Source organism: Pseudorasbora parva, chromosome 21 (assembly GCF_024679245.1).
Source record: "Pseudorasbora parva isolate DD20220531a chromosome 21, ASM2467924v1, whole genome shotgun sequence".
In the NCBI taxonomy this organism is placed as follows: Eukaryota; Metazoa; Chordata; class Actinopteri; order Cypriniformes; family Gobionidae; genus Pseudorasbora; species Pseudorasbora parva.
Window position 1 is genome coordinate 38,055,827 of NC_090192.1, and position 17,632 is coordinate 38,073,458.

Below are 17,632 nucleotides of genomic sequence, written 5' to 3' on the forward strand. Positions count from 1 at the left end.
AAGGCAACAGTGGATGGAATTTGCTTTTCCGGATCAGCAACTGAGTTGCGCGAATGTTTATATCTGTTCGCTGCATTTCGGTGCCGACTGTTTCATAAACAAGGCCCAGCTCGACGCCGGATTTTCCGATCGCCTAATGCTGAAGGATGGAGCAGTCCCAACGATAAAGGTCCTAACGTTAGAACCGCAGGCGGTGAGTAAGACTGCTTCAAATGTCTGTGTTTTTTTCTGTGTTAGCCCAAACATGATCACGTATAGTTAACTGATCAATGGAGCATGCGATGTGTAGTGCGTGTACATTTGTTTAGCTGGCCACTATATGTCATAAACATGCACAAAAACTCCTTCATATTCATGACACGTGTCATGTCATGATTATGAAGGTGTCATGTCAGTCTTATGCACACCCCTTCAAGTAAAGTGTTACCATATGTTGAATTAAATAAGCGCGCTTCTTCATTCAAATGCGCTACTATTCCGTGTCTTTCTATGTAAACACTAACTTAACCTGCCGTGCAAAACCAGTCCGCGTACTGTCTACACAAACCACGCGTAAACACACAAACACACACAGACGTGCACAACTGCACTTCCCACATGTACACCATCAAAGACAAAAATACGACGATATAATTCAAGTATAAATATGTAAATAACACAAGCCGCTAAGCATATTATATAGTTAGTGTATAACTTGTACCACATAGAGACGTCCTGCTCTAGTCGTTTTTGCTGCTGCTCCTGTTCAACTGCAGCCTCTGGGTCTGATTCCGGATCATAGATGTATGGCTGTATCTGATTAAAAGCCATATTTTTATTTTGAATAAAGTTTTTTTCCCGCTGTTAGGGATGACACAGCTTTACGACGCACTCAACACAATAGCAGCGGCGCGCACACGTCATTATTTAGCTCCGCTCACACGACACGCCCCCACCCGCTCTGCTTTTTTCGGAAAGACTCGGAACAGTGCATCTTTCTTATATAATTATAAAAAAAATAAAGACTTTTCGGAGATATGCAGGATGCAATGCTACTCTATAGGTACTCAAGATTGACATGACACTGACTGAAACTGAGTGTTTCACCCCCCCTTTAAATAATACTTAGATGCTATATTCTAAATTTTGGCAGATTCTGTTCGCATCTGGGTAATTGTGTACATTAACAGCATACAGTATAAAGTGTTTTATTAAACACTCATTAGACACTTTATTTCTACTTTATTTTTGTTGAAAATAAATGCCTTTTCGATGTGATTTGTGATAACATCGAAAATGTATATAATACAGATTCGAACCAAGGACTTTGAAAAAAGCATCAAATAAATCAGCCTTCCACACTAGTGCCTGTGCCACTGAAGACATTAGACATCTTTTCTAAACTTCATTGGTGATCCGACACAATGTAGCTACTATGTTGTTTCCTTGATTTATAGTCAGTGTTTAGCCTAATATTTTTATACATGTCATACATAGGCCTACCGTTCGTTTATAAAAGAGGCGATCTGGCGCTGGACTATGTTGTTTATAAAATCATATTTTTTTTGTTTTTTGCCGCCGTGGTTGGTGTCGAAAGGCATCAGTTTTCTCTTGTGGCTGTTAGAGCATTTTATCACTACAGGGGCACAGTTGTAGCTTAGTGGTTAGAGAGTCGGGCTTGTAACCCAAGAGTTGCCAGTTTGAGTCTCACGGCTGGTGTGTTGCGGTTAAAGAGGTCATATTTCGAGTGTGTGATTCAATTATTGGTATCCTCATCCAAACACACACTCCTGTCCAACCCACTTGTTACACCACTTCTGGAAAACCATTAATTGTTAAGGTAAGCTTTGTCATGATTTCCATATCAAAATCTGAAATAACCAGCTGTAGATGCTATTTACACTAAGAAAAAAATTATATATATATATATATATATATATATATATATATATTTTTTTTTTTTTTTTTTCTCTAAGTGTCAATATCAGCATTTTTACATAATGCTATTTACATTAGGTGTAAATCATTTTCATTAAAAAAATTATCAAATTTTCAATAAGTGTAAATACTAGATGCTATCTATATTGGCAAATAGTTGCACCTTATCATTTTTGTAGATTAACAGGATCTAATAATTATTAGAGTGAAAATTATTATATTTATTAAAAATGTTGCTACCTTGATGTGAGAATAAAAGCCCTTCTACACCGACACCTAAGCCAACCCAATAAATACTTTATTTTTAATAAACACTCTTCTCTTAATAAAGCACTTTATTTCCACTTTTCAAACATCTTTGTATACTGTGTAACAGAAGTAATGCTAAAAAAACAAATTAAAATACACTTGAAACAATTTTTTTGTAAAATGTTATATGTAAAATAAATTATGGCAGCCAGAGTATTGCTGTAAACAACTTCAGCTTTTTATTATATAGCAGACCTTCAAGATCAAACAATGGAAAAACACTTCCCAGCAAAACTCATGTTTTAGAGCACAAATTTGTTCAATAATAAAAAAAAAGTCAACCTGGATTCTGATAATCCATGTCAAATGGGGAAAATGGATAAAGCATGTTTCAGAACACAAATGTGTTCAATTAAAAAAACAACAACAAAAAAAACAACAACACCGGGCCTGGACTCTGATCATTTTGAAGTTTACCACATCACAAAGTAATGCAAATGAACAAAGCACTGCACTGATTTACAAAGAGAAGTCCTGTTCTTCAGCGAAATGTTAATCTTCTGAAAGACCACATCTGTGGGAACACAAACAGTTATAATTAAAACCCAAACCAAAAGAAGAGCAGAAACATCAACAAGCCTTAACCTAATACTCTCAGTTTTGGCCACAGATAATTACATCACATTTATTGGAATTAATTATAAAAATTATTGTCCTTTAGTGCACAACAGACAACAGAGCTTCTATACCTGTTACTCTCCCCAGTCAAATGCAGCAATTTTTGACGTCAGACTCAATACTCTGGGGTTGACAGAGTACGCTCTCTTTTTCTCTCTCTTTTCCACCTTGGAACCTTTATGAGGATTTATCCTAAAAATGCACCTTTAAAACACAACACAAACAATATCCTTAAATAATTGTTGTATGCTTCTTTAGCCAAAGGAATGCAGTCTATAAATTACCTTTGCAAGAATTCTAGTGTGGCTCCCAGTTCTACAGGGTAACTGATGTTCAATATATAGTAAAGAGAGAACATCAGATACAGGGCTTCTGTAAAACTCAAGAGATGGTCATTTACAATCATCTGGTCTACTGCTACCATGTACACACTGGCTGTCAGTGGGTTCTCTCCTTTGAACAAACACAAAATCAGTAAGACATAATATTTAACACAATGTGAGTTCTGGTCACATGAAACCAGGAATTAATGTGCTGCAAGATCATAGTAAATAATACCCACCACCCACTACTATACATGGTGTTGCTGGAAGCTGTTCTGAGCATATATCACTTGGAACAGAGGTGTCTTCTACCATCACAAGAAAGTGGTCTTGGTCATTTTTGAAATGGGTTAGCAGCAACACTGCCCCACAAACATGATCCCCTCCAGCTCCATACTTTGTGAGGATTCTCCCTGCTCTGCTTGCTCTTTCTGTGCATTGAAATTGAAAGTACTCCAATATTCTTCTGAACTTACTGGAAGCAGATTCTTCAAAGCAGTTGTTTATGTCAATGCCAGTGAGCTCTTTAAAGTGTGCTTTCATTCCTGCTGGCTGAAAAAGATATGGCCATTCATCAAGTAAATCTTTGGTTTCCTTTCCAGATTGGATGTCCACTTCCTACAACCTGGGAATTAATCTCATCTCTGAAAGATTTTGGGTATGCAATCACCATTTGTCGGGCTATTTCTGATACATGTTTTTTTGCTGGACATTTGCTGACTTCCAGGATCTCAGAAGCAACAATGCGGACCAACTGTCTTCTCTCAGAGCAACTTGGCCTTTCACCATTTTGCAACTTTTCCATGAAACTTGCTGGCATTTTTTGCCATGGAACATCAAAACTATAATGCCAGTCATGGTCATAAAATGAAGTTTCACAGCTACTGTCACCTAGAAGATAAGCCAATGTCCACAGGTTACAGGATGAACACTTCATGCAGCTGTACTTTTTTTTGGGGGGGGGGGGGGGGGGGGAATTGCCTATTCCAAAGCAGATTTATTGAAGTTTAATAACAGACAAACAGAGATGGCATGGGGCTTGGTGGGTTGTTCATGTGCCACTATATAGAGTATGCATTTAAAGTGGTGCCCAGACTTGTTTTATGTTCGCAGTGCATTATTGTCAGAGGGGAGACTGTTGTGCATTTTTCACAGGGACCGCAGGACCACAGTGCAACAAATTACTAGCATGAAATGGGCACATTTAACATGTTGCCGGTGATCTGCTGCACTGTGGCCCTGTAGTTGCTCTGAACAATAAACAGCAGTCTTCACACTCAACTGGAGATGGTTTGGCCATTCTTGCACCAGGTAATCACCACAGTGGCACATGTACAGATCACAATGTAATTGCACAATGTATGCAATTTCCAAAATCAATGCTTTGAGGCCCCGTGCCATCACAGTTTGATTTGTACCATCAAACTACTCTAGTTAAAATTAAGAGGATAAAAACCTTTCATAATAGTTGTTTTAAAACCAATACCCAAAACTCTTCAAATGTTGACTAGTGTACACTAAATCTGCAGATTTGTATACATATACACATACAGTATACATATACAAACCTGATTCCAAAAAAGTTGGGACAGGTAGCAATAAGCAATAAGTATGTACATTTAACTTTTCTGGCCTCTTATTGGGTCCCAACTTTTTTGGAATGTGTAGCTCTCATGAAATCCAAAATGAGCCAATATTTGGCATGACATTTCAAAATGTCTCACTTTCAACATTTGATATGTTATCTATAATCTATTGTGAATAAAATATAAGTTTATGAGATTTGTAAGTTATTCCATTCATTTTTTTACTCACAATTTCTAGTGTCCCAACTTTTTTGGAATCAGGTTTGTACATATACATGCTCTGTGAACTGCACGTGCGGCCAAATTTGTTTGCCAGGCATGCTAAAGGCTGGGTATGCTCACATGGCTAATTCTCTGTATATGAATTACAAGAATTGACAAATTACATGTTTTGCTTTCAAAATGTTTGTGGATTGTTTAATGTTGTATCAGCGTTTTACTCACGTCTTCCACTTGAAGAGCTGGATGGTGAAATTGAGCATCCAGGAGCAGGTGAACCTGATGCATCCGAAGTATATTCAGCAGACAAATCATTGGCAGTGTTTTGCAGAGTGGAAGCAATATCTACATAGCATAAACAAAAAAACTGCATTAAAAAACACTGCAGAAACAAGAAACACACTGACACACTGTAATACAAGTAAAGAGTACAGCAAACAAAGTACAGAATGAAAGGGACTGCGGTGTTGTTTTTACAGTTCATCTAATTGTATGCATGTACACAAGTCAACATTTAAAGTGGATCAAACCTTTAATAATAGTTGTCTTGAAACCAATACCCGTTCGTGTGAACTTAATTAACTTTTTGATCCCCTTCAAATGTTGACTAGTGTATATGTATCTAGTGTAAAACCATTGATTTGAAAACTTACTTGGGATTTGGGCTATTAGTTTTCTTGCTTCAATCGGTCTCAGAAAGCCACCTAGATCATCATCTTTCAAAAACTGTAGGTCATCTATGGTCTCCACACCTAGGCTGTTCAAACCCTCTATGGCTAGCTTTGAAGTTAAAGGGTTTGGGAACACAGTCTCAATAAAAGTCAACAATGCATCCATTTCTGTTGGGAGAGGACAGTTTATCCTTTTTACAGATGAACAACGCTGTGCTTCAGAGTAATGACCTTCAGTCCCATAAAACTGTACTCATTTAATGGATAATAATCCAGACAGTCCTCAGCATTTACACAAATTAATTCCTTTGTCGCAGGCAAAATCTCATAAAGTCCATAATCATGCAAATACACTGAGGGGCGGGGAGTCACAAGGAAAGTCATCTCATCATCTTTCACAAAAATCAGCTCAATCTGTCCAAACTGTAAAATAGAATACTCCTCTTCACATTTAAGGCAAATTAAGTTTCCTTTCCTGTACAGGGTACCCTTGTATTCTACCCGTGTTGAAACAAAGTCTGGTTCATTAAGCAAGCTTGTCTCAACAGCTTTGCACACAGCATCACTGTACAAATGAGGAGAGTATGTGGACAAGTCAACACTTTTAAGCTTTGGTGAAAAAAATGACCGTGAGTGAAGATATGCTTGAAGAAGTTGATGGTTGTGTGACAATGTCTTGCATACATTTTTGAAGTTCTGTGTTCTTCTCAGACTTCTTTTGAAGTAGGAATGTTTGCTTTCAAATCTCAATGACCATAAACGAATTAAAGGTCCAAGACTTAAAATGAGTGACATATAGTGAAGCATGTAATGATGTTTTGGTTTCAAATTTTCACCAGAAAACAGCTCCTTTCTTGTTTCCAGATATTCTGGTATTAAGACATTGAGATATGCAATCTGTGCAGTGGAAATCTTGGGAGCACATACTAGCTCAACCAGTTCTTTCAACTTAAGAGTCAGTTGCCATACAGGGTCTTGTGACTCTACTCTGTCTCCAATTATGACAGGAAGAAATCTGAGGAGACACCAGTTCTCAGCTGCTTGACCACCTAACTTTCTGCCTTTTTCACATATCTGAGAGGGGGCAGAACCAGCATCAGAATCCAGATATTTGAATTGTGCAAGTCTCCTGTTCAGCTGTGTATATGAAAACCACTTCCTTTTTACAAAGGATTCCAAGAAAATGGCAAGATCAATAGCTACAACGCCTTCAAACAAGTCATGGCCAAGGCATGGGGGAAGGCCAGGCTGAGCAACATGAAAATATTTGAGAGAGTTGAAAATGGAGTCAAACTTTAACCCATTTACAACATTTTCTTCGGTCGTCCTTAGAGTTTCCACTGCCGCCTTATAGGACTCAACTGTGCGATTGGGAAAGTCTACACACACATTCTGAAGTTCACTGCGAGATACCAAACAATACCTACAGCAATGCTTGGCAGTACTGAAGTTCTGTGAGTAACCACCGATGCAGTGGGACCCCAAATTATCACCTATAATAGCCACTATTGTTGCACGTACTATGTCACCCGAAGATGTCACAAATCCATGCTCTTCAAGTTCTTTGACATCTGCCAACAACTTAGAAAAAATCTTGGTTTGACCAAAATAGTTAAAGTCTCTCTCATGACACAAAAGTGATAACTGAATGTTATCAATGCATGATCTGTAAAATGGCTCAAAGTTGCCAAGTGTAAAATACACTCCAATCATTTTGTGTCTTTTTTTATCTGACCCAAGGGGATTCACAATCTCAAAGGCATCCTGGTAGAAGATAAATTGGATTGTAATCTCAGGCTGCTTAAACAAGTCATTGGATTTGAATACCGAGCCATCACAGATGTCAGAGAAAACAGAAGAGTGTACATGCTGATGTTTGGTACACTGCTCCCACACCACTGGATCCATTAACATGGTTTTTAAAGTGTTCTTCAATGGAATATACTGTGCATAACGTTGGTTTCGGTTCTCATCACGACCAAGATACATACTTTGTGGATGCACATATGAAAAGTTTTTCTGATAATACTGTCTTCTTTGGTATTCTGTGGAAAGTAATGAATTACAAGCTGAATGTAAATCTTGGCCTTGCAAAGTCTGCACCACAGATTCAATATCAGATTGTGAGAGGGCCGTTTTTGACTTGAGTATTTCCCTGAACATCTTCTGTGTGTACTGATGACAGATATAATTTAATCCACTGAATTCCTCCACAATCATCTGAATGGTTGACGATGGCACCAGGTATTTTGCTTGTAGCTGCATATAAAACAGGCAGAGATTTTTCATGTACAATGACTTTGTGTTACATTTCGTCAGTGACTCTGTGAATTCACTTTCATCAACCTCATCCTCAGTAACATCAAAAAATGCTGAAGCAGGTTGCTCAGATTAAGTATCCATAATCCGCAACTGTGCAAATGTCGAAGTCCTGTGCTTTCGTGAAACATGGGCAGTGAAACTTGATCTTAAGCTGAACTTTTTGTCACATTTTTCAAAAGGACAACACACCACCTCTCCCTTGGATAAATGTGACCTGAGATGAGAGAGGACATTTTTCATGTCTGTAAATTGTTGTTGACAGTCTGTATTGTTGCAAACAAACGTGCCCGTCGAATCATCAAAATGAGTATGTGGTCTTTTGTGATGGCGGTAAACATGAGCTTTGAGAGCATTGTATTTTGAGAATTTACATTTGCATTCTGGGAAACAACATGGAAATTGAGTATTTGCTTCATGTCTGTGTAAGATTTGATGACTAACATATCCCTTAACTGTCTTCAGAGAGCAATCACAAAATGTGCACGAATACATCATCATCCATGTGGTTAAAGGTAACACACCTCATAAGATGAAATCCGTTGTCCTTGCATATGAGGGTTGTTAAATGATTGTGTAAGGCAAGCAACCTTCTAAAACAACAACAACAAAACTCTGAAACCTAGCACTTTGTAATGCTACTTGCATCAAACATTAAGCATAAGATTTAAAGCCGTATGTGATTAGCCATTGTAATTGTATTCACCTGTTGCCAATTAACGTTTAAAATACATTGGATGACATGTTAACAGATTTTTTTAAACACTTACCATTCACCACTCGACATCGAGATCTGTGATTGTTTTGTAGTCACTGTTATTGCATTCATACAGCAGAATATGTTGTCTGAATGGTCACTTTTACACACAAAGCTACTTAACAAAGTCACTCTTGATTTTTGAAAACAAACTGAGGCCTGTAATTAATCCAGCGAACCCAACTCCACTCCGTGTTTTAGCTTATTTGCCATGTCAATGAGCATGTTTCCCAACCAAAACAAAAACACAGGGATTTTTTCCGTGAGGCCTTTTTACTCTATTTTGGAGCCATGATGTGCCACCTGCAGAATTAGGCTGCTGCTTTGTCTCTTGGCTGATGGCGTTGGGCCGAGGGCAATGATTGAAATGGCGTGCGTGAAGACGGGACAAGAAAGGTCAAAACAGTGCAGAAATGCACACCAAAAAATGTCTATAAAAGCAAAAGGGGAAATTTCCTGCGACATTGGGAGGTAATCATACTGGGTAAATATGCTGGCATGTAATATTAAACATAAAATTGTAACCAACAAGTGTTACTGTATTTACGTTGTTTTTGCTGTTGCAGTGCACCCTTGGCCTGGTCCTCAGTGGGTGAGGTCACATCACTAAACTGTCTGAAGAAGTAAGATGTCGTGGACCATCATAAAATTTGTAAGTGCATTACATATTTAATGAACAAATATTTTTAGTAAAAAAAAATTGTATGTAAGAAACGCAAGAACATCTAAAAAGAGTAACATGATCAGACATGATAATGAATATAGATGTGTGATGTATGACAAATAACATTTTCTCTCATTTTTTAAAGGCATCAACATGGAGATTGAATTGAAGACCATTGTTCTGTTTGAAGTGTAGCTTGTGGAAGATGCAATGTTGAAATTAATTTGTGTTGTCAATGTTGTATTTTAAAGCAATGTTTAGATGATGGTACTGTAGCACTGTTTAAAGTTGTTAATATAATTGTTATTTACAATGGAAACTATTGTAACAGAAGAAAATAAAGAGGGACAAATAAAAAATAGTTTCTCTAATGACTTTTTGTGTGACATATAACATACATTTCATGAACTACATATAAAATTATCTGTAAGCCATAATCAAAATCAAAGTACTGTACATGCCTTTCAAAATTATGGTTCATCACAGTTATTTTTTTTTCAAATAATGGTCAACACTTGCTATTTTAAATAACGGTCAACACATGTTATTTCAATTTACAGTCAAACTCTGTTAAATAATGATTAAAACATGATTTCAGTTTACAGTCAAAACATGCTTTATGAAGTAATGGTATCAACATGTCATTTATATCTACATTCAAATCATGTTTAGTTAAACAACTGCTACACCATGTTTTTACATTTACAGTTAAAACATGTTTTATTAAATAAGGGTTTAAACATGTTACGTGAACTTACAGTCAAATAATGCCATTACATTTAATGGTGTATGTATGTATTTGCAATTATACAGACAAAATATGTTATTTCAGATTATGTTTTAAACATTTTATAGTACTGTATGGTCAATGTTCTTTTTTAATTTTGCTGTGTAAACATGTTACTTCAGTTCATGGGGTTTTACTGTTATTTTCATTAATGGAAAACGTTTGGCACCCTGTGCTGCCATGCATTTGCTCATTTTTTTCTGTGTTTTTTTTTTTACAGTGCAGAAGCAGCAGATGAAGAAGTAGAAGCAGTTTTTCACATTTTTAGGAACACACGTGCATGTCACTGATAATTCCCACATTTGTTGAGCTGAAAGGCTCTTTCTGACTGTACTGAATTCAGACAAAGATGACATTTGTCTGAATCGACGGTTTTATAGCCCCACTGGAATCCACAAGGGTTTGTACAAATGCATTTCTTGTAAATGGTCATCATCATGATGAAGATACTGCAGATGCCACCGATGACTGATTTCACATTCAGCTTTGCTTTAACCTTTTGACCACAAAATAAATATAAATAGTCTGTAATCTTTAAGTGAATTCAGACTGGATTCAAAAATCCACAAAATGTCCTGTACATTTTTACAGGTGTTTTAGCTGTATTTTACTTGTGTTATAGGTTAACGGAAATGTCCGTAAAATTACTGGATGTCCTGGTTATATGTTGCCAGTACTGTAGACTGAATTTTAGTAGTCAATATTATTTTTTATCAGTTAATATTTTGTATCTGTATAATTATTTTTTATAATAATTTATAACCATTGTATGTTTAAATACACGTGTTAGAGAAGGCATGGGAGAGCTAGACACTGCATGCATGTGTGCGAGAGTGTGTGTGTGTGTGTGTGTGTGTGTGTGTGTGTGTGTGTGTGTGTGTGTGTGTGTGTGGGAGGGGGTGGATGTGCACAGGAGAGCTATTGACAGCATGAATGTGTGTGTGTGTGTGTGTGTGTGTGTGTGTGTGTGTGTGTGTGTGTGTGTGTGTGTGTGTGTGTGAGCCTGTTTATGTGGTTTATGAGGACACAAATTTGTATAACTACATGGGTATTACACTGGTATTACTCTATAAATGTGGTTTATGAGGACATATCAAATGTCCTCATAATTCAAATGGCCTTAAAAACATACTAAATGATGTTTTTTTGAGAAAGTAAAAATGCATAATGTTTCCTGTGATGGGTAGGTTAAGGGGCAGTGTAAGGGGATAGAAAATACGGTTTGTACAGTATAAAAACCATTACGCCTATGGAGAGTCCCTGTAAACCACATAGACCAACATGTGTGTGTGTGTGTGTGTGTGTGTGTGTGTGTGTGTGTGTGTGTGTGTGTGTGTGTGTGTGTGTGTGTGTGTGTGTGTGTGTGTGTGTGTGTGTGTGTGTGTGTGTGTGTGTGTGTGTGTGTGTGTGTGTGTGTGTGTGTGTGTGTGTGTGAGTTTCAGTGCATTTGCAAAGAAAACCATATGTTCTTCGGGGTGCATAAAAGCAGCCCTTTGTCTGGAGAGCAGAGAAGATGTTGGAGAACGAAAGAGAAGCTGAGTATAACATCACTCCAGAAACCTTCTCTCCTATGTCTGACTTATATATTAAATAAAAGAGATCTCTGGTGTCTGGTCCCGTGAATTAAACAACGGGTGAAAGAGACAAATTCAAGTCTACCTTTTGTTGTTGTTGTTTTTTTTTTACAGTGTAATTGCAATCATGAAATGACACCACTTTATACCGTTCTGCTAAAGATTAGATAGAATATGTCTATGAAATATGGACTTTACCTCCTGAACTCATTCTGTGTTATATAGGCCTAGAGATATAACACTTCAACCTCTGTCAAATATGCTGACAAGAGGTTGAAGAGCAGCTGTGTTTATACCCAAATCTGAAGCACTAAACCAAAGTAAAATGGTGGAATGTTATGAACAGCACCTTTCTGAGAGTCTAATGATCTCCAGCTGAAGGCTTTCATTACAAGCCCCAAGGGATTCAAACATGACACATTAACATGTGGTTACATTTTGTTGGCCACATCCTTTACAATTAATAAAAACCAAGTGGGAAAAAATGGTGCTAGTAATGTTTATTTGGCTCGTAATCATAGGGAAAAATTTGAAGTGGTTTATAGGTTTGAGTTTGTGTAAATCTGTGGAAAGGTATGACGAGTGTAAGTGGGTTTAACAAGAATGTTCCTGAGTAAAACCAGGAAAAAGTGATTAAAATGGATGCTATGAAAGTTTTGAGAAAGAAATGAAAGAGAGCTTTCTAATTAATTATGTGTCTAGACTGTAAACTGAAGAATGTTTTATTTCAGACCATTATTGTGTATTTGACCATTTTATTTAATTTATTTATTTTGAATTATCTTTACAGCTGTTTTAATTATCCTGTTTTTAAATGTTTAATTCGTACACATGGTGTTCTTTTTTCTCATGCATATGTTAGCACTATTTTAATTCATTTCTATGTAAAGTACTTTGAATTGCCGTTGGGTAATGTGCTATACAAAGAAACGTACCTTATAGCACCACTTACCTTGGTACTTCAGTAGTTCTTCACTGGGATGGATGAGGTGCTTACCACTACATACTGAACTTGTTAAGCTGCGTTTAAATTGTACGAGTGTGCAATCTCGTGGACTGTATAGGCCTACGTCAAAATGAGTTTTGGCGTGCATATGGTACACTGTTTTTCGCGTGTATATGATACACACTTTATGCCGTATTATACGTAAGAACCCCCCACCCCACCACCCTAATACTACCCAAGAGCGTGTCATATACACGCCATAAAGTGCGTATCATATGCACGTGAAAAACTGCGTACCATATGCACGCCAAAACTAACTTTGATGTATACAGTCCACAAGATTGATTCGCATTAGCATGAGATCGTGTTGGTGTTGAGCAGTTTTTCAGTGGTTATTTGGTGTGGTTAAGATGCTAACACCACAGCTGTACAAAGAACCTTTTAAGCCCCTTTAAAGTTTCTTTACAACCCAAAGAACCACTATTGAAGCTGTTTAGCACCATTTTTGATGAAGAAATAAAATGTGAAATGCCTCCTCTTTTTAGTGCTGTATGCGCCTTTAAAGATATATGGTGCATTATATATAGCACCAAAAGTGGTTCCCCTTTGATTTCGAGCCACTTTTATTGCCACATAGCCCCGTTTTATAGTAAAATAGTATCTTGTTTCCTTAGCAAAGTCAAGTTTCTTGGCAGGACAGCTTTATGGAACAGTGCCAGAATATTTTCTTTTTTGTTGATGACAAACATGACAGGAGACTGAGAGTAGGGTACAATGGGGCTAAAGGCACTCCTTAAAGGGGTGGTTCCGTGGGTTTTTTCCTAGGCTTGGTTGTGTTTATTGGGGCACAGTATAACATGTCTTAATACTTCTTTTTTTTTAAACACAGTATTTTTCTTATATTTGACCTTTTTTCCACACCGCTGTCTCCACTGTGCTTTGAACGGCTCGTTTGCTTCCTGCTTCTATGAAGCCCATCCCTCTGAAAAACGCAATGGTCTTCGATTGGTTAGATGGCCAAATGTAGTTTCCTGTATTTTTATTGGCTGAAGTGCCAAGCACAGGTTGCCGGAAGCCACGCTCCTTCCCATTACGGGCAGAAGTCACATCTGCGGAGACTAGCAAGGGTTTATGATGTCACCAACCCAGGAAGAAGCTCGTTGTAGTCCAAACCCGCCATTTTTGTAGGCAATAAACTGCCGTAATTTTAAAGTAGCACTAGGTAACTTTTCAACCTTCATAATATATTTTCAAGACTCTTGTGATGATACATCGACTTACATAAGGTTGAATGGCACGTCTGCCATAGCCTGATGGGGTCTGTATTGTTTTTAATCGTACTTTTAAACTTCGGGTTTCGGGTAGTAACCCGAGAACAAAAAGAACTACAAAACATTGAACTCAAGTATCTATAGATTCTGTAAAACAGTAACCAATATACTTCTATAATGACGCTGGCTTGTAAACTTGAGCATCGTGATTATTTGGCGTTTGTAAAAAATAAAACCCATGAAATTATAATCATATGACATGCTGGAACATGCCACTGACTGTACCTGGGATGAAGACATTTCACACGCGCCGCAAGAAAGACTGGCTGCATGTGAACTCCTCCTGCAGTGTTCAGGGAAACTGTTATTTGGCCCGCCCCGCACCACTGAATATATTTTTACAACCCGCCCCGCACCCACGACCATTAAACAGACATACGGGGTCCGCGGGTTATGAGACGACCCGCGTATCACTAGTTCTGGGCTATCAGGGTTGTCATGTCAACAAATGCACGCGCGATGGCATCCCCTGATGTAGGATGACAGATCTTACGACAGTAGTTGAGGACATTATTTTTTCCCAACTGTAGGGGGACCCCGAGAGCAAAAGTTACCAAGTGTTGCTTTAAAAGACATATCTAAAAAGATATCTCCGTTCGCATTGAACTTTCAGCACTGTAACTTTGCAGAGACTGTTTATGCTCGAGCAGCGACATTACGCACTAACTAAAGTTTAAAAAGTCAAATCAAAGGCAACTATCCCTTTAAGAAAAAACGTCTCGGTTACGCATGTAACCCTCGTTCCCTGAAGGAGGGAACGGAGACGTACGTCCCGTCGCCAGGTGCTGTGCTTCAGCTAGGAGCCCAGTCACATATTCGGCTCCTCAGTTGAAAAAAGCATTGATCTGCCATTCCACTTTCTATTTATACCCGCGCTGCGGGGCGGAGCGTGGAATGTGTGGATCACATGCCAATCTCCGATTGGCTCGTTTTTATACACTCGAAGTGGATAGGTCTCTGAAGCCAGATCCCAATTCGTCGGTTCAGTTCTGACGTACGTCGAACGTGACCGACTGAAAGGGAAATGCTTTTCACTACTCCTATAATGTTTAACATATAGAAAAATATGTCTTTTTCTATTTAACATTAATGGAGCAACACATTTTGTGTGAAAATAAATCATAAAACTGGTTTATTTTATTTAAAAATCTTCAAAAGGTATGAGTTTACAAGGGGGGCCTTTTACCCCACACAGACATATGAGGGTAATTTGCCTAAAAGTGTTGAAATCATTCCTGGTCTCCGCTAAATCTTCACACATGCCTTGTGTTTGTCTGCCACATTGATTTTCCTATTTTGCACAGATCATTACTGTATTCTGCTCTTTTAAATATATTTTAAGACATTGCCCAATACATTTTTAAGTTTTAAAACATTTTTAGTATGTGAACTACTACTGCTGTACATACAAATATATTTTGTATTCCACTTTTTATTATATTTTTTAAAACAAAAGTGTTCTATTCATAGAGTAAAAACAACTTTTATTGTAAGTGGTTAAATATTATTGCATGTGAAATGTTCATTAGTTAATGTTTAATATAAGATAAGGTTATTGTGCACGTACTATCTGTACGATCTGTCTCCACATGGGTGTTTTATTTAACACTGATTCTTTTGCATGTATGAAAAAAGACAAGACATATTAATCAAACTTAATTTCCTACAGAGCACAAGCTGTTTCTTTATTCCGGATTGTTTCTCTCAGCCATATTTGAAGAGAGAGAGAGAGACAGAAAGCCACTGTTGTAGACCACATTCAAAAGGCTGCGTGCCATATCCACATGAAATGCCATGAACGACGAACTGATAGAAAAACAGATGACGTCTGCTTTACAAAAAAGCTTTTTAGTAGTCAGGTTTAGTAAGAGTGTGTGGACATTGGACACTGTCCCAAACTGCACAAAAACTGCCCAATTCACCACAAATGTTTATACAATCACACTCCTTTTAATATTCCTGAATAAAACCATTATGATAGTACATTTGTATTTCATTTCACTTAAAAAAAAAGGCTTAGTGTGTCAGATTGACTCCATGCTCAAAAGGATCTATAGGATTAATGTCTTAAATGATTGCAAAATGATAGTGATTAAGAATGTGCTGTTTATATTAATATAATTTAATTAAAACAAAATTACTTAAGCATAATATTTATTCTTATGAGTGAAGAGAAGTCTATAAATGATTAGTGATAAAAAAAAAAAACACATCCTGGAGAAGGAAACCAAGGTGTGGTTCAGAGGAGCGAAAGAGAGAGAAAGGAAAAATGTTTCAGGCATTTCTACTAAAAAGAGTGAATCATTATTTTTTATATATATATAAACTTTATTACAGGCTCTTGGCCCAACAACAAGACATACAACATAAAGAAAAACAAAACTAGGCATAGATACATACACACATACAGACGATTCATGAGGGCCTTAAAGGGATACTTCACCGCTTTTTCATATTAAACTGTTATTCCCTTAACTAGACGAGTTGATCCACACCTCTCTCAGTAAAAAGTCACACTTGAAATATCCGCCCTCACATCTCCCTCTCCCCCCATTGACAGAAATGAGAGGCCCTGTCCTAAAAGGCACACTTCATGTGCACTTTCGGACTTGTGGACTTACAATGGCCGCTGTGTCCACGTGTCCGTTAAGTCCATGAGATCGCAGGGGTTTCATTTTAGGTCTCAGAAGGTTGCTCGCGAGCGCCCCCTTTGCGGCCGTTATGTGCGCGTGTCCGTTAACTCCACGGGATCGCAGTGCTCGCGAGCGCCCACTTTGCGGCCGTTATGTGCGTGTCCGTTAACTCCACGAGATCGCAGTGCTCGCGAGCGCCCCCTTTGCGGCCGTTATGTGCGCGTGTCCGTTAACTCCACGAGATCGCAGTGCTCGCGAGCGCCCCCTTTGCGGCCGTTATGCGCCCTCGATGGACACTTCTGCTGAGTCCACACTGGTGCGAGCTACGCAGCGGACTTCTCCCCGGCAGTCAAAGCGACATCACGTTGTGAAAGTGCGGACTTAGAGGAAGACCGTGAGGGTTTAGGGTGCCATTTGGGACAGGGCCAGAGACGGAGGGGGAGACATGAGGGAGGAATTTTCAGGCGTACTGTATTTAAAGGGGGGGGGGGGGGGGTGAAATGCTGTTTGATGCATACTGAGCTTTTTACACTGTTAAACACTTGGATTCCCATCCTAAACATAGACAAAGTTTCAAAAACTAATGTTGGACATTTGATGGAGTTTTTCTGTGTCAAAAATACTCCTTCCGGTTTCTCACAAGTTTCGGAGAGTTTTTTTCAAGTATGGCTCGACTTGACGTTAATAAAGCGGAAGGTCCTTGTATGGGCCGTACGTGCTCTTCTCCCGGTAGGGTGCGCGCGCGCGTGACTAGAGCGAGAGAGGAAATGCACACCTATAAACACTCTCAGCTGCAGATCCAGTCGATCCAGGTGCCGCGCTCCACTTTATTCCTATGGGTGACATCGAGCGACTTCAACGCTTCAGCTCAGCATTCCAGGAAGGCAGCGCTGCATTTGAACCGATTTGATCGCAGAAATGACGGGAAGCTTCACAACATCGCTTCAGTCGCGTTGCAAAAGTGGATCTCCACCGTTC

At 38.4% G+C, this 17,632-nt stretch overlaps 2 long non-coding RNA genes across 2 annotated transcripts; one reads left to right on the forward strand and one right to left on the reverse strand.

The window, feature by feature from the left end:
• Window positions 1–2,542: 2,542 nt before the first annotated feature.
• Window positions 2,543–3,377, reverse strand: LOC137055457 (uncharacterized). The gene is made up of 3 exons (XR_010900013.1): window positions 3,129–3,377; window positions 2,916–3,048; window positions 2,543–2,740 (listed from the first exon to the last, which is right to left on the reverse strand). It is a non-coding gene; the product is annotated as an uncharacterized lncRNA (long non-coding RNA).
• A 5,365-nt stretch (window positions 3,378–8,742) lies between these two features.
• LOC137056167 (uncharacterized) lies at window positions 8,743–9,720 on the forward strand. Its single transcript, XR_010900211.1, has 3 exons — window positions 8,743–9,203; window positions 9,286–9,371; window positions 9,529–9,720. It is a non-coding gene; the product is annotated as an uncharacterized lncRNA (long non-coding RNA).
• The last annotated feature ends 7,912 nt before the right edge of the window (window positions 9,721–17,632 follow it).